This window comes from Mus caroli, chromosome 6 (genome assembly GCF_900094665.2).
Source record: "Mus caroli chromosome 6, CAROLI_EIJ_v1.1, whole genome shotgun sequence".
Taxonomy (NCBI): Eukaryota; Metazoa; Chordata; class Mammalia; order Rodentia; family Muridae; genus Mus; species Mus caroli.
Window position 1 is genome coordinate 22494206 of NC_034575.1, and position 22369 is coordinate 22516574.

Here is a 22369-nt window from a genome sequence, read left to right on the forward strand (position 1 = left end):
CCTGATGGGGAGGATACAGATTGGGAAAGTTGGTCTGGAAGGTTCAAAGGAAAAGAATGACAGGTAAACATAAAAACTTTTTCCCAGGGAAACAGGTAGACAGTATGATTATGCTGGCCTCAGTAAGTTCCCCTTGGCTACACTTAGGATTATTTTGAATGTTGAGTGCAATTTACCAATGACTGTAAGGTTGCGAAGAGATAATATACAACAAAAAATACGCAGAGCAGAGCTCTGTCTTTGCAATGGGACTGTGTTGGCCCCTGCCTAATAAAGCATGTGTAGAAAATACAAGGAGAAACTAACAACACTTGCTATAGTATGGCTACTCCCCAGGTCTCCTCCTATTACAGCTGTAAAGATAGAGAGCTTTCTTTCTGCTTACAGAATCACTAAAGGTAGATGACTCAAGTCACACAGCAAATCAGACATCAGAAGCTTCAAGGGGTTGGACTGTTGCAAAAGCTATGCCTGTGAAGTGACCTGGGAAGATCCCCAAGAATCTATCTCCCAAGAAAGATAGCTGTGATGATGAGGACAAGCAGAATTCCAGAAGCAAGGCCTACAGAACAATACTAAGGAACACTTCAGAAACCATCTGCTTGCTTCAGAATAGAGCAGTTGTTCCATAACTGGATATTATCTCAAAAAAAATGTTACTAACAAGAATGCATTGGCAACTATGTCTTCTTCCCTTTCCAATCTGATCTATTTAGATTGAGTTTTCAAATCTTCTTTAGAACTTTTAAGAATATGGAAAGACCTGGACTTGTTATAAACAGCCTCAAGTTGTAGAACCTGGACATCTCTGAAGTGGAAGCTTCTAGATTCTATGGAAAGTTAGTCATGTCAAGTGATGTTTTGCAGGGGCACATAAGTGAAAGGATGTCATGCTAATGCAGACACGTAAAAGAATGTTTCTCAAAGCAGACACAGGTGAAAGGATGTTTGAATATAGCAAACACGTGAAAGGATGCTTGGTGAAGAAGTATAAATATGACCCCACAGACAGTGGGAGATGGCACTGATCATTGGTTTGCTTGCTCCCCCTCACTATTCTTCATTAACTACACACATGTATTGGTTCGCCTTACATAGTGTTGTTAAGCTCAACTTGTGGTAACACTGCCATTGAGAGAAACTCACCCAAGAACTGCTTGTAAGGATCCTGAAGCAGCTTACCATTTCTTTGGCTTCACCTCAGGCCAGTTGATGAGCCTGAAAGTTCCTTCAGCATGAAATTAATCTGCTGGTTTGTGCCTGGTGTTTGCCTCCTGAAAGGAAGCTCTGTAGTTGCCAGTTTGAGTATGCTATCACCTGCCTAGAAGACTGGTCTGTAGCTGCTGAGTCATAGTGGTTTTTTGCTATGGGACCAAACTGCTGCCAAAAAAGATTGAGTTCATCCCCAAAGAACTGTTACTGAACAGTTCCACTTCCCTCCTTATCTAATAACTTTTCTCTTCCACTACCTCTGCTGGGTGGTGTGCTACAGGAGAGATCGAACCCTTATTTAAAATTTTATGCCTACACATCTCCCTCCAGTCCAAAAAAAAAAAAAAATGGAGTAGTCAAAAGGATGGTGAGACATCTTGCCTTCTTTTTGAGACTGGGCTCAAGGAGTCCAGGCTGTTCACAGTCCCTGCATTGCTGATGATAGCGTGAGTTCCTGATCAGGCAGCCTCTACTTCCCAAATGCTCAGATGACAAACTTGTACCAACAGGCCCAGCTTAAATCCTGTTTAAACAGAATGGATTTGTAAAACTAATCTTAGTTTATAAAGTCAGACAATGTAGACATCCTCTTTTCCTAAGTTTGATGATATAACTGCCCTCAAAAAAAGTGCCAGCCTTTAAACTGTTTACCCCCTTGGACTGATGAGAACCTTGTTGATAACAATGACTAATGTTTCTAAAAGCATACCACCTTGGTAAATTATTTTGTGGTGCTTAAAATAAAAGCATAAGCTCTATGGGCCTCATCATAACCTAATGCATTGTTTTTTATCAACTCAGGAAGGAGACCAGCCTTGATCACTCATTGGTGTCTATTTGAAAGCAGTCTGAATATCCTATCAAGTCCCTTATTGGCACACTAGCCAGGCTTCCTACCCTTGTTACAAAATCCTATCTTTGTAGAGTCTTGGCCTAAAGTTTCTCATTCAAAAATGTATAATTGTGGTGCAGCCATATTCTGGTACATCAATAGTGATTTTTTCTCTATTTGATGTAGAAAACTGTGAAACACTAACAAGGAGGTGATATTCTGCTGATTTCATTTGATCGCCACTGAACCTGATGCTCCTTCTGTTATGAGCCAAGTAAAGGTGTGGAAGATGGGAAAATATCAGCTCTCTGTGAGCTTTTTTTGGTCATGATCCAGCCAATGATTTTGGGGAAAAGGAATGAAATCCATTTTATCATATATTCACTAAAGCAAATTCTAAACGAATAGCAATCTTTATTTTTTTTAAATAAAGTACTTAAAATACAATAGAATGCTGACATCACACTGATCAGAAAACATTTTAAAGCATGATGCCAAAGTGAGAAATGTTAAGAAGGATGATTGGAATATTTAACTGAATAAAATTACAAAACATGAAGTGCAATGGAATCATATGGTGAATAATATCAAAAGCTCAAAAAGCTCCTAAAAAAGCAAAAATATTTATAAGGTGAAGAAAATTAAGTTATATAAGGACAAAAGAGATTATATCTGTCTGAAATAAAGAAAAAGGTATATTTGAAAGAAATGTTAAAAATTAATGAGCAAGGTTTATAAAAGAGATATTGGGAAGATAAGAACTGCTGTCAACCAATGAGGAAGAGTGTGACTTTATTCATATCCAGCAAAGACAAATCGAAGCCAGGCTTTCATCTTACTCTATTGGTATTCTTCACAGTAAATATATCCCTGTATTTTCTATATAACCATTTGTCAGTTTTACTAAACAATCTTTAAAATACACATAAGCTTCACCAAGCAATGCCACTTTAAAAAAAAGTATGTTAATTAAATGTAAAGTTACTGCTTATTAAAGCAACCAAAAGTCAAAAACACATGGAATACTCTATAACCATAAAAATCTATGATGTCGATATAATATGTAATTATTAATTGAATGGTTGCTTATAGCATTTTATTTCATGCTTACAAGAAAGCAGATGAATATGTGAGAACTTTATTATTTATTATTATTATCATGTGTAAATGGGAACAATGTTATACATTTATTCATGGAGGACACTAAAATTCTCAGCATCACTTAGGTGGATGAATTTTAAGATATTGTCACTGAAATTTCATGAGTAATATATAGTTTCCTGTAACATGTATGTATCCGTTACTAAAACACTTGCTGATCGAATTAAAAGTAAATAATTATAACTTGGAAGGGGAAAAGGAAACTGAGAGCAGACATACAACATATTCCAAAGGGCTCCTCTTAGCAAACTTAAAGCTGGTTTTCTTCACAGGACTGATTACAAAAATAAGATACATAATTACATCATTGGTTGAGTTGCATTCCATTACTGTGTTTCCTTCCTCAACTATCCAAGGAAACACAATGTGCTAAATATCTACAGAAACTATGCTTGACATCTGGCTAGGGAAGGTTACCTGTGGTTTCATCTAGCTAATATCAGCAGAGCTGTCAGAATAGTATCATTTGATTGCAAAGAAAAAAATAGTACCAGCTGTTTCCCTTATATCAGGAGAACCTTTAATAGGCAAATATTAAATCTATATGATACACAGCATGTTTTAGATATGTATACATCATAGAATGGACAAACCAAGCAAACATCAAATTTACTTCACACAGTTTTTATAGTTATAACAATTAAAATATTCATTTGTTAAATGTTAAGCATAAAATATATTGTTTTCAATGTCCTAAGAAGAAATTGATTTCTTGAACTTATTCCATCCATCTAACTGATGCTTTCCATCCCTTGAGTGACATTGTCCTATTATTTATGTTCTAAGAACCACTTCCTTTGAGCTCTGCATCTATGGTACAGCACATTGTGATTCACATGTAAGCAAGCCATGGGTTTCCTATGCCTGGCTTGTTTTAGTAAACTATGCATCTATAAAGGATTAAACCCAGAGGACATCGTATAAAAAGGAAGGAACCCTCATCATTTGCAGCTGCATGTGTAAGTCTGAAGAATTTATTATGAGAACTTTAGAGAAAGTCCCATGCCTATGATTTTTTTTTTCTGGCCAGTCTTTTCATATACACGAGAAGAATATTTATTTAGACACTGATGTGGCCATCCTAACCATGTCTATATACATTTATGGCTGCAGCCTAGGTAACAGTCTCAGAAGATTGTGGTGGAAACAAAAATGAAATCATAAATTTAAAACACCTCAAAGATAAAAAAAAAAAAAAAAAAAAAANTTAAAACACCTCAAAGATAAAAAAAAAAAAAAAAAAAAAAAAAGCAATTGCAGAGACTATAGTGAAGATCATGGCTGCCTACTTCAAACAAGACTTTCACTCCAAGCGTCATAGTATCACATAAATTCAACCAACAGGCAGTGAGGCATGAATCCTGTGGGCAGCCATAAATAGCCAGATCATTCTTAGCAAATGTTATTGACCTCGAAAAAGTAATCCAGAAAGATTTATAGAGGCAGATCAACTAGACAGATTTCACAAGGAAGACTGAGTGAAATATCTTTTTTAATAAATTGGTGGCGTTTGTCCCTGTAAGACTCAAAATCATCTTGAGTTTTTCCTGTAAATGTTTGACATGCCATTCTCCATTTAAGAATCCATTCCTAAGCCACCACCACTTGTTTAAATTATAAGGACTGTGGAACCTTGTGTCTGCAATTCAAAGAACCTACCAGCAGATGGCAACATTGCCTTGTTGAGCAATGTCACTGGACCCTGTGACAGGGCTTAAAATACTAGATGCTCCATGAATGGGGTCCCTGCATGTGGCATTCATTTATACAAGCAAAATAATGAAGCCTCCAGAAGTTAATATGAAAGAAGAGAGAAGTATACAAAAGTATATAGAAAAGTTGTAGGTAAGAAATATTCATTTCCAAATACAAATCAAGTTGGTAAAACATCTATAGCTGTTTTGGCAGTCTCATACTTACCTACTATCAATCCACTCTTCCACAATTGTTTTTACAGTTTATATTTTCTCTACATCTCCAGAGATTGCATTAGTCTCCTTTTTTCTAGGTCTGCCTACTCAAATTATTGTGAATGTTTAAGTATTGTTCTATGATCCTTACAAGCAAGTGAACTGATGTCCTTAATTATTTCTAAGTAGAGGTGTTGACCACAGTGGTTAAAAGCTCTGGCCTCAGTGTCAAAGACTGATGGGTCTTAAACTGTTCAGCATTTACTTAGGCAAATTATTTAATCTTGTTACATCCAAGTGCCCTCAGTAAGAGAATGTTAACACCTGTTCCATAGAATGAAAAACAGATCAAATGTTAAAAAGTGCTAAGTGTAAAAATTATAATGTCTGGCCCAGAGCAAGTCCTCAATGCTGCCTGTAATCATCACGGACTATATAATATGTACTGCACTGAACATTCTTCGGGTTGAATGGTGAAAATTTTAAAAACTGGGAGTTGTTGACTCATTACAGCTTAGTTTTCTGATCATAGAGGATTCTGAAAAGAGACTGGGTTTCCCTTTACAATTGATTTTAATCTCTCCAAACTGTCTCTCAGTCTTTGCCGGTTCAGTCCGTGTCTTTGCAGGTATGTGTCTGATCACTGTAGCATCCCATTGGCCTGTTCTTCAGAAGATTAGTGCTTGGGGGGCTGGGGTGGGGAGGGAGGCTCTTACTCTCACATAGATATAGTACTATCTTAAGGAGATACTTATCCCACAAGGTCACTTCATTTAGTTATCTTTCTGAGTAGAACAAAAACTTATTAAAACAACTGGTCATGATCAGTTACCCCCTCACAGCTCCTTTCCACTTCACTGCTTTTTTGTTTTAGTTTATTATCTTGATACAGTCCTCAGATTAGTCAGCCATTTGAAGCAAACATTAGGTAGTTAACCTATTGATCCCAGAATGTTCTAGGTGAAAGGCCTAGTATCTACACTCCCTCCCTCATCTCTCTTCTCTCTGCGCCCCTTCTGTTACCTTGCAGTTACAACTTAAAGAGGAGCAAATTATAATTCCTCCTCAGAGCCCATTGAGCAAAGATGCTTGCATTGTAACCTGGCTATGGATACAATGTTGTGTTTTATCAGCCTAACCTTTGTCACCCAACTAGAAATCATCATGATTCTTCCTTGGGACTGCAGTATACATCTCTGCTGTGCCAACTCTATTGCCTCTGTGTGTTTAACAGGGAGAATACATAGTATCAAGTGAATCGAGTTTGCATTAAGGTCTATTCTGCCTGTACTAAAGTTTGGTAATAATCTGTAGGTCTTCCTGAACCTTGCATCTTTCTAGCCTGCTCTGCTACAAATTATTATAGCAGAAGAGCTGTCTCCACCATGAATAATCATTAAGTGACAAAGTGATTCCTTGCCCAAACTGAAGTCTCTCACAACTCCATATTCCATCAGAATCAATTCCAATACTCTCCTTCTACTTGAAAGCCTGCATTTCTAAATAGCAATGTATAGCCAAAAGGTTTCATATAAAAAACAATAAAATTATTGCCCATAAGCCCCACATTAATCAGCCTAGGAAATCAAACCATAATTTCTATAAGAATCATCCAAGGAAGGTAAAAACTTCACCCAGATGAGTAAGTTCCTGCTTCCTTGATTGTTGCCTTTGCCCTGCCTTTATCCCTGGACCAATCAGATAAAGCTAAATATGATCCCCAACCAGTCACATGAGATGCCTCACCTGGATCTCCAGCATCTCTGAGCCAACAATATCTTATCAGAGCGGATGTGGATTTACCATGTATCTAATGATGCACCCACTCATCTATCAATTGCATTAAGGACTACCTATCTGCAGATTTTAGTCTTTTTTAAGGAAAAGTGGTGGTAGCTCTTTTTTCTTCAGTTACAAACTCCTAAAAAGTGCCTCTGTTGATTCTCACTTGAGATACTTTTATTATATGAGGGTTTCTTTGGGATACTTTCTGTATTTCACTTTGTTGTTAGCTATAAATTTTTACCAGTTGTAGCATGCAAGGAAGTATCCCATGCTATGCTGGTTATGACTTCTTGAGTTCATACTGATGTCAGCACAAGTGATGGCTTCTGCTCTCTTCATGAAGTCCCTTGGATACTTATTGTCAGTTTGGTGTGTAAGTCTTGTTTTAGGGTCCATTGGTTTGATGTCCCTTGCTCATTATATGTATAAGTCTCTTTGTTTTCTTTTGTGCTTATATTTGTGTTTTGTCTAAAAGTGTCTTCAATGTAAGGATTACAACCATAGGTTAGAATCCAAGTCCTGTAAACCTGCTAATTTATCTTATCTCAAGGCTAATGATTGCTCAGTTCTTGATTGACCTGTATTCATTTGTATTGCATTATTTTGGCTCACCAATAAAACAGAAGGATTGCTTCTGTCCATCAGATAAGGACAGAAGTTTGTCCTCAGAGCTTACTTTTGATCTAGAGAAATGTTGTCTTTGTTTTATGTACAGCAGGCAGAGTACATGATCTTCATCTTTATGCAGTTGACTAGTTGGAAGTCTGCTACATGGAGTTTCTACAGAAGCATCTCCCTTGACCAATCATGATCTTGCTTCGAGGGGCTCATTTCAGAAAAACAACTTATGCATCCATGCATTTTCATTTTAACCCACCAGTATAGCAGTCTAAATGCAGAAGGCTCCACAAAGAAAATGAGAGTCTCAAAGGTCACTTAGAAGAATATGTGGCTCAAATAATACTGCTCATCTGAGAAGACTGAAGACAAAGAGAGTAAAGTTTTTAAACCTAATATGGACCATGTCCTGTTGCTATATAGAGGAAGGATTTCAATTGTAACTCTCACTTAAAAAAAAAAATTCCTTGACCAAAGTTAAGGCACAATCTGACACATTGTTCAGCAAACAAAATTCAGTTCTTCAGTTGTCCCTTGCCTTCCTTTGCCTGGATTCCTCAGACTTGGTTCTTTCTTCTTTGTTATTTTATCCCTCCAGCCCGGTCATCTCCTCACTTTCTTTCTCTTTATGTAGACTTCCACCAAATGATTTCAAGAGTAATTTTTAACATACCAGTTGTCTTCAAGACCCATTTCCATATACTAACTGATACAGCCAGCTCTAGAATTACACCCCAGATACAATCAAAACTAAACGCTATAGTTAGAGACTTTTCAGAACACAGAAAAGACCATTAGGCACACATAAAAATTTGAAATTACCTGTCTCAACTTGGAAAAATGTTAGTTAGACCTAAGTTCCAAACCCTAAGTCCTAAGCAGCAAATATTGATTAGACTGTTCCTACAAGGATCTTTCAAATTTCTTTTCACAGAAGAGCCAAAGACTGTGGGACAAAAATACTTACTAGCCAATAAAGTAGAAGGGTTGTCAGTCATGCAATTAGGAAAATAAACTATAGGGCATTTTCAGGAGAGATTTTTTTAAAATCCCTTTTTGCAACATTTGGGAGTCAAAGAAGATAATAGCCACCTTCCTAATTTTGTTAGTGAAGTAACACATGAAATTGAAGAGACATTTTGAGACAAAAATTAGAATGGATAAATGTATTGAATGATTCCTGTGTGGCATTTAGAAAAGACTTTTGAAGAAAAATAAGTCAAGGATCCAAATAACCTTAAAGTACAGCATCTCAAACAGATACCTTTCTGGTGACCATTTTCTGACAAGGACACTTGTTCTCAGTAACAGAAGAGACACTGGAAACAACAAAAAAAGATGATTCCATCTTATAAAAGAAATGCCAAGTCCAAGAAAAATCTCTCAATTTGACCTTTGAGAGCACTCTGAGGAGGGAGAAAGTCATTCAACATCCGGCTTTAAACACTCAAGATGAATACACAGTAATCTAGATGGCCAGCTTCCTGGCTGGACAACAGCTACTCTCTCTGTATTAACCTCTTCCACCTTTGCCCTATCTCTTCCTGAAAGTAAACAAACTGTATCAGTGGTGAACGTGAACTGTAATCCTCACAAAGCCTTTCTGCTCTGAGATCATAGCCTGTTTATTTAAAATGAGAAGACTTTTCAAATGAAGTTGTAACAATATATTCAAAGCAGCTGTTCCTTGAGGTTCCGGAGAAGAGGACTCTTGAATGGGCAGTCACAGTGAGTCTCTTAGGGTACTTTATTCCCGTTACATCTCATGTACCTCAGATAAACACTTAGATGCCTGGGCTGTTTTCCAGTGGGTGCTAGAACAAATTGCCCAGTTGTAATGGCTTAACAGGCATCAGTTGTTCTACAGCACTAGTCCTGAGTGTAAAATGCATCTCATTGGGCTGAAATTGAGGTGTCACTGCAGCAGTAATTCTACAGACACAACAGGGTTGGAGGGGACACAGAGCCTGCATTTTCAAGCTTTGCCAGAAGGGTCCCATTAGTTGTGTCACAGCCCTTTACTCAACCTTCAGGATGACCAATGAAGGTTCTAGAAATGCCTAACTGTGACTTTCTTCTTCTCTTAAGAACTGTGTGATTAGCCGGGCGTGGTGGTGCACGCCTTTAATCCCAGTACTCGGGAGGCAGAGGCAGGCAGATTTCTGAGTTCGAGGCCAGCCTGGTCTACAAAGTGAGTTCCAGTACAGCCAGGGCTATACAGAGAAACCCTGCCTCAAACACACACACACACACACACACACACACACAAAGAACTGTGTGATTACATTGACTCTCCAGGGCCACTACCACTGATAATCTTGGATAATTATCTTTTTCTCTTGGTCAGCTGTCCATCAACCTTACTACTACCTGCAAATTGGAGGTCACTTTGCTAAAGATTATAACATATTCACAGCTCTAGAGAGTAGAATGTGGTCATTTTGAATAGTTACTACTCATCTGTTATCCTAAACTAGTTTCTATATTCTACGGTCTAAAATGTCTATTGATACACAAATTACCTGGAATAGAATCTATTAAAATCTGAGTAGATTCTGCCAAATATTTTCGAAAGCTCTCCCAACATACTTTGAAGCCAGAATCAAAGCATAAAGTTCATTATATGATAAAAGATTTATATGCAAAGCAATTTACTTATCCTGTGATAGTTTTTATAAATGTTCCCAATGCTGCCAAAAAGAAAGCTAGCAAGTAAGCTACTATAATCTCCTTCAATATGTTGGAGCCATTAACAAATAATACCATCACTTTCCTATAGTACCTAGTTCAAATAACATCCTCTGTTTCCAAATGAAGCTACTTGCTATATTATAGTAGATCTTTGCTCTGCTCTTTTTCAGGGCTCTGAAATAGGTAAAGCTGTCACCTTCCTCTGTTGGAAATAACAACACATCTACCTGAACAATAAGATCTTAGGTGTTTGCTAAAACCCTCCTCTCATTTTTTCTGAGATTATCAAATAAACATTCAGACATAAAATCCTCCCTCTTATCTCATTCCTTTACAGTGTGAAGATGATATTCTTCTTTGTTCGGAGGGCAGTGAAAACAGTTAAAAGTTTCACCTTAGCAGAAAAAGATACAACGTCTCAAAAGACAAATTATAACTGTGACAAGTCAGCCCATCACATAAGGTGCACCTTGTTGATAGAGGGGAAGATACTCCCTGTTAAAGATTGTGCAACGTTGTCTCCCTAACAAACTGACAATTTAAAGCATCATTAGGTTTTATTGGGTGCAACGTTTTTCTGTAAGTGCATTGTTATGAATTGACTATAGCTTCAGTAAGAAATCTTCAGAGTGTCAACCGCAAACACATTTCCTGAGAACAAAAGAAGGTTCTTTGTTTACTGCTTCCACTTGTTTTGCATTTGCTTTGCCTTTGGTCTAGCACTCAAACCTAGGGTTTTATGAACACTAAGGTTTTCCATATGGTTACATCTCCAGACCATGTTGGCTTCTTAAAGCTGTATTGCTTGTGCGTGCTTGACTACAAAAGATTTAAGTATCTGTGCACAGGTGATGCAGACAATGAGAGTTTTAAGTCCAGTCTCAGGAGAAACATTTAAAACCCATTGCTTACTGCAATCTTACCTTTGCCTCCATTATAAAAGTTTAACCCTCATCTTGGGGCAATAGCAGCTACAGGTGCTAAACCTTACAATGTTTCTGAATTGTTCCCCTGCTTTGGCTTCATAGCTCCTGTCTACACAAACAATGCAGATACTACTAAAAGAAAATAAATTATTATCATTATTATTATTTTAATAATTATTATTTTTAATAATTACTAATCATACTTAATAATTACTAATTAATAATTACTAATTATTATTTTTAATAATTAGTGATTATTATTATTTTAGCCAATCATTCATAAGATAATGGGTTTTTTTTTCTCTTTTTTTGATGTTAACATTACTATTTGCTCTAAGAGTGGCCTAGATCCTGCTGTGGTCCTGCTCCTCCCAGAAAAGGCAACACTTTTCGATGATCTTTCCTCAATTGAGGAACTTTCTGTATTCACATTAATTGGTGATTCCCAAGGCAAGAGCTGACCTAGCATTACTTAATAATAACAATCCTGGTTGTTTGGCTTTTATTGTTTATTTTGTTTTCGTTTGCCAGCCTTGACTCAAACTAGAATTATCAGGGAAGAGGAACTCCAATTGAGAAAATACTTCCCTCCAGACTGCTTGTAGGCAAGTCTGTAAAATTTTTTCTTCTTCAGTTTTTGCAATGAGGAACAGCCAGCCCACTGTGGGCAGTACCAGTGCTGAGGAAGTGGTCCTAGATGGTATAGGAATGCAGTGTGGGCATGTCATGGAGAGCAAGCCATTTAACAGTGTTCCTCCATGGCTTCTGCTTGAGTCCCTGCCCTCACGTCCCTCAATGATGGACTGTGATCTGAGAGTTTTAAGATGAAATAACCCCTTCCTTTCTCAAACTCCTTTTGGTCACAAATTTATCACAGCAATAGAAAAGTATCCAGTACAAAAAGTTGTAATTCATGCAAAATATAGGGATGCCTCAGAAAAGAGATTCTGTCTAGTAACTTTGACCAAAAGCTCTAATTTCAGGTTGATTGAGTCTATTCATTTATTTGGTTCTTTTTTTTGTTTTTTCTTTAAATTATGCTTTAGGTTTCCCATAGAATTTTGTTATAAACTACATATATTCATAATGAGTACTATGAAGTACTCATTCTTGACTCATTCCTAGATTCTCACAAAATGTAGCTACCATCTTCCACCTTGGAGATTGCTCTAGATGTAACACATAACCAAATCCTCTTATAAAGGTATGAGAAATATTAATCTCGTCTCATCAGAAGACATAACAGAAATTTATAGTTGATGCTGTATACACCTCAAACAATTTAGCCTGTCTTATAATTATTTCCTCCTATTTTTCATAATCAAGATAATTCTAAATGCAATCCATAGTAGTTATTGTACAATGGGTCAATTACTTGCTATGTGGGGGAGAGTAATCAAAATTAAAATATAAACCACAGTTACTACAATACAATGTTGCCAATGGTGCCAAGAGTATTTTCCCTATGACTCTCAAACTCCCCCCTTTCAGTTATGAATTTTGTTGTGACCCCAGTGTCTGGTCCTGTTCATCTTAGAATAATTCCTAGAGCACTTTCAGAGTAATAGTCTAGGACATTCTTCATACAAATCCCAAATGTTCGAATCATTAAGTAAAAACATTCTGAGTCAGACATGAGTTCTAAAGTGGCAAGCCTTTCATCTCAGACATAACGACCTGAGAGAACTACTAATTCCGATTTTGTGTGAACAATCGGAACAGTGGTGCCAGTATTAAGAATTGTACGCACACACGTATACACACACACACACACACACACACACACACATAGCAAGTGGGCCATTCCACCACACAGAAGAAGTGGTATGGTCGAGTGAGCTCAGACTCCCCGGACTCTCAGAGACTTGAGATTGGCAGGAGTCGAGCTGCTCCCTCCCGTTTCTACACCTGCTCTGGAACACGTAACCATGACACTCTCCACTGAGAGGACCATAGGCAGTCAGTCCTGTAATGAACTATCTAGAGTCCTTCCCCCAAGTAAGTAGAGCATCACTAACATCTCAAACTGAGCCAATAGGAAACACCTTCCCTTAAATCCCACCCTACTCCTCAGTGTTTATATAGTCCCTGTCTACATGGAATCAAACACACAAGTTATCTCACCAAGGATCATCTAAGAGTGGCCACTTTTCTACTGAGATGTAATACTTGGGGAAGAGTTCTTTCTCCTGAAGCATTCATCACTGGATGTTGGATCTGACTGGCTATCCAGCACCTCTGGCACTGGTGTAGCCATGGTAGATGATGAGAGACCCAGGATCTGCCCTGCTCAGACAACCCAAACATCCTTGCTTCTCTTGTAAGAGCTATAACACTCTCAGCATTCCTGGCTGGAGCAGAACCCCATAGAACTTATTCCTCTTGACTCTACTTCATCCTCCAGTTGGACAGTAGATAACACACACACACACACACACAAACATACACACAGAGAGAGAGAGAGAGAGAGAGAGAGAGAGAGAGAGAGAGAGAGAGAGAGAGAGAGAGAGAGATTGAGAGAGAGAAAAGAACGTTACCACAAATTTAAAATAGAAGTTGACATAAAGGAGGTCTATCAGTTTCAAGTCATTGGATGAATCAGTGAACAAACTAATTGCTCTAGATTTTTAACGATTATCTCTGGTAACATCCATGTCATTGCTAATACTTTCTGATCTATATGGATCAATGAAACAGGAAAGACAGAAAGACGATATATTTTATACTTGGAAGAAAGCTGTCTGAATCACAAACGTGTTCCTCTTACTATTTGGGATTTGTTCTCATGACCTAACTTGAGGGTTTCTGGTTCATTGCTAAGTTTCCTGGCTACAAATCATCTTAGAGGGATCAGTATTCCTTGATTTTGCTTTCATGATGATGATCAGTTGCAATCTACCTAGGATCTCAGACGCTTCAGTGTATCTGTTCTCTCATCGTTTGATAGAGATAATAATACAATAGTTAAAAGGCTAAGATAACAGGACACAAGGACCATGACAACAACTGGGCAATCTCTGATGAGTGAGCTCTGGATCTATAGCCCCCTAGGAATTGGCAAAGCACTTACAAATGACAGAATGACCAAAAAGTCATTTATGGAAATAAAAGAATCCATAAGTGGAAAAGAGCTCAGTGATATGTAAAATAGAATCCAGACCATAAACTCTTCAGCAAACTTTATTCAATTTTCTTTACTTCCCCACTCTAGACAGACAAAGCCATACAGGCTCCCATTCCCATAAGATTCTTCACTTTAAGTTAACCTACTATTAATGTTTCATCATGCCAACAATACCTAATCACAGTTGACTAAAGCTAGAGTCTGCTGGTTTTTTTTTTTTTCCTTCAGTTTTCTCAGTTTTTTTTTCCTATCTTCAACACTCTGAAAAGATGTTCCTAGTGATAGCTGTAACAAGCACTAAATAAATGTGTTAATTTGGATAATATTAATTCATTTTCACACATTTACTTCCTGTCTACAAGCAACTGAACATGTTAAGTGCTACCAAGTCTTTTGGTAATGTAGAAAATGCACGACTTAGTAATTACTAGTTCTGCCATTCATTACAGATCGAATCATGGAAAGTTAATTAATACCTCTAATTCTCTGTTCTCTTCTGAGAAATGATGGTAATACAATTACCTACATCAATGTAGTATAATCACTAAGTGTGATAATATATGGACATATTTGTTCTATTGTCTGGTGCATAAGTGGCCAATAAGTATCACTGCTGCTGCTGATGGTGGTGCTGGTGCTGGTGGCGGTGGTGCTGGTGGTGATGGTGCTTCTGCTGTTGGTGGTGGTGGTGGTGCTGCTGCTCATGATAGTAATGTTTTCTATGTGTTAAATTTTGGATGAAAATTGTATCTTGCTGTTTTCTTCATCATATACTCACAGGCAACATTCCATCATGGGCATTTTAAATAAATTTTGAAAAATCTAGTCATAATACCATATTTCTCCTTAAAAATTCCTTAATACCCTGACCCTAGATGCATTGCAGGCATGGCTGCTGTGTTACAGGTGCATCAATAGGTGGTAGAAAGAAGAGAGGATCTGACCTGTGGACATCTGAATGAAAAAAGTAAGCCTGAGACAACCACCAGCTTGGCACCAGGAAACCCATACAGGGAGCTAGCCTGAGATGACTATCAGTCTAGCACTATAATGCACAGGACCAAGCATTCCTGAGACCATTCTGAGTGCTGGCACCACTATAGGGAGCAGGTAAGTGGTAGAGAAGTAAGAAGAAAAAGGTGAACAAAAGGATGTAGGCACAATGAGGAGAGGTAGAACTGGAGATTTGAGGGTAGTAAGTACCTGGTGATGCCACCCTGGGCCATCATGGAGTCCTGGTCTGTGCTGCCACTAGGAGCCATGTTTGGATGTCCCCTTCTGGGTTACCCCTGGGGGAGATGTTAATGTCTGAGGACTATGCAGAGCTGGCCCTACCTCTCACATGGGCAGAATAGCTGACCCCACCCCTAGCCAGTGTCAGTATTCAAGAGAGAGGCACAGCAGATTGCAGGAGTTGTGGGTGAACCACCCCCAAAGATATGAGCTTGGGAATGATGTCCGTACCACTCATCTCCTACATGGTGACATGCCTGACTAGCTCAGATAATTCTTAGGCCCAGATCCAGGGCTCACCCCAATATCTATCCCATGGATAAACTGTCAGAACAAGTGAAGGAGCCAGTCCTACTGATACAAAACTATAGGATCTCCATGACACAAGGCTACAACAGGTTATTCAAGAAGAGTTTGGGTGAGGTACCAATATTGGTGAAGTAGCAGAAACCATAGACCTCAGAACAGATCAATGAGTCATTACAATGACCATTTGCAAGCAAAGAAATGTTGTCAAGAGCCACACTGTGACCAATTATACCTTCTGCAATGAAACAGTTTTCCCCTACTGTTATATGGTAAGACTATTGATGAAGACACTACCCATCTTGGTTACCAGATACAGAGAAATTAAGCTAGAATTGAGCTTGAAACCTTCTACCTCATAGGTAGCTTCAATATCACCAAAAGATGCTATAAAGGCATGAACAGTCTTAGCCATCTGCGAGCCCTATGAACTATAATACCAATCTGCCAGGCAAAGTGCTACCTAAAGGTGCAATAGTGGCACAACTGGTAAATCGACCCAAACCCATACCTTATGTTCTAGGTACATAGTATAAGATGTTGTCTAAAGGATATAAGAGACAAAAGACAGGGAGAAAGTCTACAAACTTCTGACTTCTGGGTATTGAAATTATAAACTCACACAACTGTGGGTTGCCTATACCATCCCTGTACAAGTTTGGTCCTATTGACAATCAGTCATGAATAAAAGAGGGACTCATAGGGCCCTATTATTCTCTGATTAACAAGTGGCCTCTAATAGATTCTAGGAGGAGGAAAGTCATCGCCTTCAGTTATATACCCAATGTGAGCATACCAGACTCCACTTGATAGTTCTAAACCCATAGTCACACAGATGCCGCTGAGTAAGCACAGTGGTTTACAAAACAAAAGAAAACATCTTGAGTATAGAAGGGATTGGGGAGGGTATTCCTGGGGTGAAAGATAAGGTAGATAAGAGAGTGAGGATTAAGAGTAATCAGAATGCATTATATATATAAGATTGTCAAAAGGATATTTAATTTAATAATATGCAACATCCTTATCTTTTGTGATTTTTACTACATTTTTGTTAATTTAATTCCAAACATATGAGCTATTCAGTATTTACAACTTAGTTTTTGTACAATAAGGAGAATCACAGTAAAGTGCTATCATGAGAAATACCCATGAGGTTCACCTACTCAATGTTACAAATATCTTTTAAATATTTTAGAAATATCCTCAGAAATTATTATGAGGTCTTCCCTATCTGGTTTGTTTGTCAAGCTCAGTGTATATACTGAGAATTATTGATGGGCAGTTACCAGTAAACGCAGAATGTTTTCTGGGGGCTGCATATTTACGAAAACTCCTTCCCTCTCATCCATCATCCTCTGAGCACATCCTGACCACTGTCACCATCATCAGTTTTGAGCAATTGATTTTTAGGAGCAAACATTTGTGGAGAGTGGGTAAAGGGCGGTTGTCTGAACATTCCTGATTTTATGGGTCAATAACTCACCTCAGTGAAGTCTTAATTTCATGGAGGTAAGTAAACTGTACTTTTAAGAGGATAAATGGAAAGTATTTTATATTCATTATATATAGTTAAATAATTAGATGCTTTTTTCTTTTATTTCGTCTTGACACATTTTATTTTCCAAACTATAATACGTACGCAGCAAATCAAAAATTTTGAAGCCTTATAAACAAAATAAAAATTGGCACTCAAAGGTAAGTTATTACTCAAAAATCTTAAACTTCAACATCTTTAATATAACTCTTCATAGGGAATAACAACAGCTAAATAAAATTTAAAATTTTTATAACATTGGTATTTTTCACATAGAATATAGAAGAAGAATAAACAGAAAAGAATGTGTAAGAAGTGTATAACATCCTATTAGTTTAACATTTTTACTAAAAATATTTTAGTCAATTGTAATATTAACAGATATGTCCGACTTTCATCTGCCGAACAATAAAAATTGCTTCCAGATGATGCATTTGCACTTAACAAATTGTAAGAAATATAACTTGAAGTAGTTCATGGGCATATGTCTGAAAAACAATGAAATCTAAATTAAATTTTCTGTATATTGGCTTAGGGGTTGATTATGTTCTTTAAGGGAAAAACATCAACTGTTCTGTTAAATACTTTTCCAGGAAGAGATAACAGAACCTGTAATTGCAGAACAAATATGTATATATATATATATATTCTTACTTACTGCCACTAAAGTAGTTTTTAAATCCTTAGTAGCAATGGAAAATATCAAATGTCAAATCTTTCAATTTAGAAATTCCATTTTTCTTGGCTGATTCAGACAGTCTCAATAAGTTCTGTAAAAGGAATATGGTCTACCGTACATTAAAATATATTAAAGTTGTACCCACAGCTTTCTACAAAACATTTCTGTTTTCAACTATTAGAGGTTTTTATACATATATGCATATACATTTATTTATATTATATCCTTAAACATGAATTATTCTCAAACAAACCAAAAAAACCCAAAGATCTCTTTTTAAAATATAGTCATAGTTAATTAGTGGAAGAAGTATTTAGTAATTATGTGAAAAGCATTAATAATGAAAAAAGTTGAAACAATACATTGACTCCTCAGCTGTCTTCTCCTGCTGTCAATTTATATAATTTATATATAATTTAAATTGTTTCAAAAATACAATAAATGTTAAACTCACATATCTGAGTGGCACTCAGAATTTACTCATATAATAATATGGTCATATCTATGGGGTGGATATAAGATCCCTCTCTTTATCTTCATATGTGTTTGGCATATTTTTACTACAGCACTTTTATCAGAATCAATCTTGGCATTGTAATGACTTAAGTAACTAAATCTTTCTCCAGTATTAAGATATTTTATAATATAAATTGCAAGTCTATTCAAACCCAAACAAATCTCATCTAGTTGCGTAGAACTTTACTACTGTGGCTATCAGGCAATGACATACTACTGCCCAACACCGGTTTCTCTTGTTTTTAATCTGGGTCAGTATTGGCAGATGGGGAGGAAAATTTAACTCATCTACAGTTAACCTTCCAAATGTCACTACTTGACTCCCTCCTAATTTAATATCCTTTACTTTGGTGGACTCTGTCTCCTGAGAAGTGCTCTCATCCCTGCAGCTGATCATGTCTTAGAATGAGTAATTTCATATAACCTGTAACTAGAATAGACTTTAGGGATGTCCTAGAATAGACTTTTGGGTTTTGTGTGCAACTACTCAGAAACTGATTAGAACTGAATCAAGAGAGGATGATTTTTCAGAACAAACTAGAGTGCCATCCAAGCATATTAGCATCAGTTTCAATATAATTATTACAGTCCCTTCCCCTATCTTGCCCCCTCTTTTACACACACACACACACACACACACACACATGCACACACATACAAAACAGATTAACTCATCTTTCCTACAATTTCCAAAACACAGAGTCCATTTCATAACTGTTAAAACCATTTTAACAGTGAAGTTAATTCTAACTAAAAATTCAATGTGCTACAATAAATATTCAATAAATAAAACATAAATATTTAAAGTTGAATATTAAATGATGGAGAGTATGGTTTCAACTTCATTAAACTTTATTGATCAGAAAGTTAAAAAGTATACAATTTCTTAAATCATCTCATATGACAAAACATTTCAGATATATTTATAACTTAAATAACATTTTAGAAAAACTATAGAAATATCAAAAGAAACTTTTTAACATAACATTTTTAGCATTTTGAGATAAAAAAATATCTTCCCTAAGCATTCAGCAAAAATTAATTAGAAAAGCAACATAGGCCTTCCAAATTAGAAAAAAATTCTATAGCAGTGCCTTCCAATATAATTTTCAAACATAATTAAATTTCCAATAACTGTACAGTATAATATAGCAACTAGCAACATGTAGCTATTTGGCACTTAAAATTTAGTTATTAAGATTGTAAAATATATTTTAAATTTTATTTAATTTAAATGAGATTCAAATAACACTTCAATTTCATAACCCTTTATAGTTAATAGCTGCTTATTTGGATAGACATATCTAGAGAATAAAATAAAATAATATACAAAAAGTAAAAATATGAATCATGAAAATAAGAACATATTTGAATTAGGCTTATTAATTGAAACATATCTTTTAATATAAATTATTCTCAAGCAATAAAAACAAAGATCTCTTTTAGAAAATATAGTCATAGACAGCTACTAGAAGACATACTTAGTAATTACATGAAAAACATTAGTAATAAAAAAAAGTTGAAGCAATGCATTGACTGCAGTAAATTCTCCTCAGCTGTCTTCTCCTGCCAACAACTATTTCTACTAGATTTGAGTTTACTTATCTTACTAATTTCTTGTCAATGTCTTTCTATTTCTTAATAAATTACTTTGCCAGTGAAACTAAAAATCTGAATAAAATGAATAGTGCATAGCATGAACCACGGAACACACTGTAGAAGCCATACCTCTACAAAGATAGCAGACATATCGGTCGGTGTGTTCTTGCCATCTTGCCTTTAACTTGCCCGGCTACCCTCTATATTATTTACCAGCTCTCTTCCCTTTCCTCTTCATTAGCTGATTACAATCTCTCCACTCCCTCCAATTTCCAACTTTACTGTCATCCAACTTGATGTTAGATGAATATGATAAGCTCCTACATCATCAAGAAACTAAAGACCACCTGAGGACTCTCAAAATCTCCACCTAGTACAGCTTACACATTAGCTGCCTGTCCACCCATTCCTTAGGTTTCTCTCACTTCTGCTGCAAGGGCAGTGTCCTCACTATGAGCCACCTCCATTCACTCTATTGACTTGCTGGATTTGGCACTCTACTTGCTATCTTGTCTTTGTCTTGTGTTTTCTTTTTTCTCCTCTGTGCTTTAATCAGTTAAAGATATCTACTTGGAAACTGGGAAGATGGCTAAGCTATTAAAAGTACTTGCTGCTCTTTTAGAGGACTTACTTTTGGCTCCAGGCATCACTTCGACAGCTTACAATATCCTATGACTCCAAACACAGTGGATAGAGTGCTGTCCTCTATCCCTCACAGGCACTAGGCATGTATGTGGTACACACACATAGATGTAGGCACTCATACATGCACATGCACACACACATGCAAACATCACACGCACACATACACACATATGCACATACACATATGCATACTCATATGTATGCAAACAAAACACACAAAATAAATAAGCCTTTAAACATAGACTATCTTATAAAGAAAATATAGTAAATTTGCGAGTCAGTTTCATAAACTGCCACTTGCTCTGCCACTTGCTGTTTGTGTGGTCATATTTAAACCCATTCATGTCTCCCTCTCTATATGTTTAAAAGTAGAATAGCAAACAGCAAAGACAAGTTTCCTCCCTCATATAGTTAGGTTCAAACAATTAAAACTTTTCCACAAGGCATTTTGCATAATACACACCATATGATAATCTCCTAGAAATATTACCAATCATTTTTATCTCCACAGCTAATTTGAAATTCTCCTAGGCCTCATGCTGCTTCCAACCTTTCCCATTTCTTCTGTTCCTTTCAGAACAAAATATGTTTCTGAGCTAATTTTAGAGCTGCAGGAAAATTCAGACGTTAGTGAACTCTCCCTACAATACTTTGCAATGTCCCCTAAAGTTAACACACTGTAGAACCAGAAAATAATTGCTGGGAAACTATGGAATGAAAGGCATTTCAGATTTCACCAGCTTGTACTCATCTTGTTTTCTCTTCTGAGGTCCAGTCCAGGTTCCTGCATTGCAATGAGTCACCATTTCTCTGTAGCTCCCTGTGCTCAGTAACGGTTCCATTAATTGTATACATAATCTTAGCGCTTTTCAAAAGCCTTCACTAGTTACTTTGTTGAATGACCTTCAGTTGGGTTTGTTGCATATTCTTTTTCCTGACTGAAATTTGAAAACTTCTTGGGTTTTATCAGGAATCACTCAGAAATGATATTGTGCCCTTCCAAGGGCATCATGTCAAGAGATTCATGATATCAATATGTCAGACAAGACTTTCAGTAAGAATTATCTCCTCTCGCCGGCTGCACTTCATCTCCTCGCCTTTGCTTTTTAATCCACTGTTCTCTGGCTTCATTGTCCATCAGTCCATTAAAACTTCTCTTGTTAAGGACACCATTAACCCTCTAGTTATTCAATGTAAAAGGAACATCTTACCCTTTTATTCTTGGACCATGTGTAGCCAGAGAGCTGCTAAGAACTCTCCAACTTTTCATCCCTTCTCTCAGCTGTTGATGCAATGCCACACTTTCCTGACTGGTAACTTTACTTACTGCTTCCCTTTGTGCCCTTGACCTGGCCTCATTTTTCATCACTCCTTCTATGTATGATACTGATTCCATCTTCCAGTATACTCTCTGTACTGGACAGAGTCATCTACATTTCTGGCTTACTTGCCATTTGCACACACATGTATTTTACATCAATATTGGTGGTATATTTTTCTTACTGTTCAGCTCATGCACACATCTGTATTCAAAATATCATAATGGGGCCATCCTACAGGGATCATAAACTGAGTGTGCTCCCCAAATAATACTGCAA

General features: G+C 36.8%; 1 protein-coding gene and 1 pseudogene across 8 annotated transcripts in view; one reads left to right on the forward strand and one right to left on the reverse strand.

Moving 5' to 3' along the window:
- Positions 1–22369, reverse strand: part of Grm8 (glutamate metabotropic receptor 8) — an 835456-nt gene that overhangs the window by 351246 nt on the left and 461841 nt on the right. The window lies entirely within an intron of this gene.
- LOC115031431 lies at positions 15124–15206 on the forward strand (annotated as a pseudogene).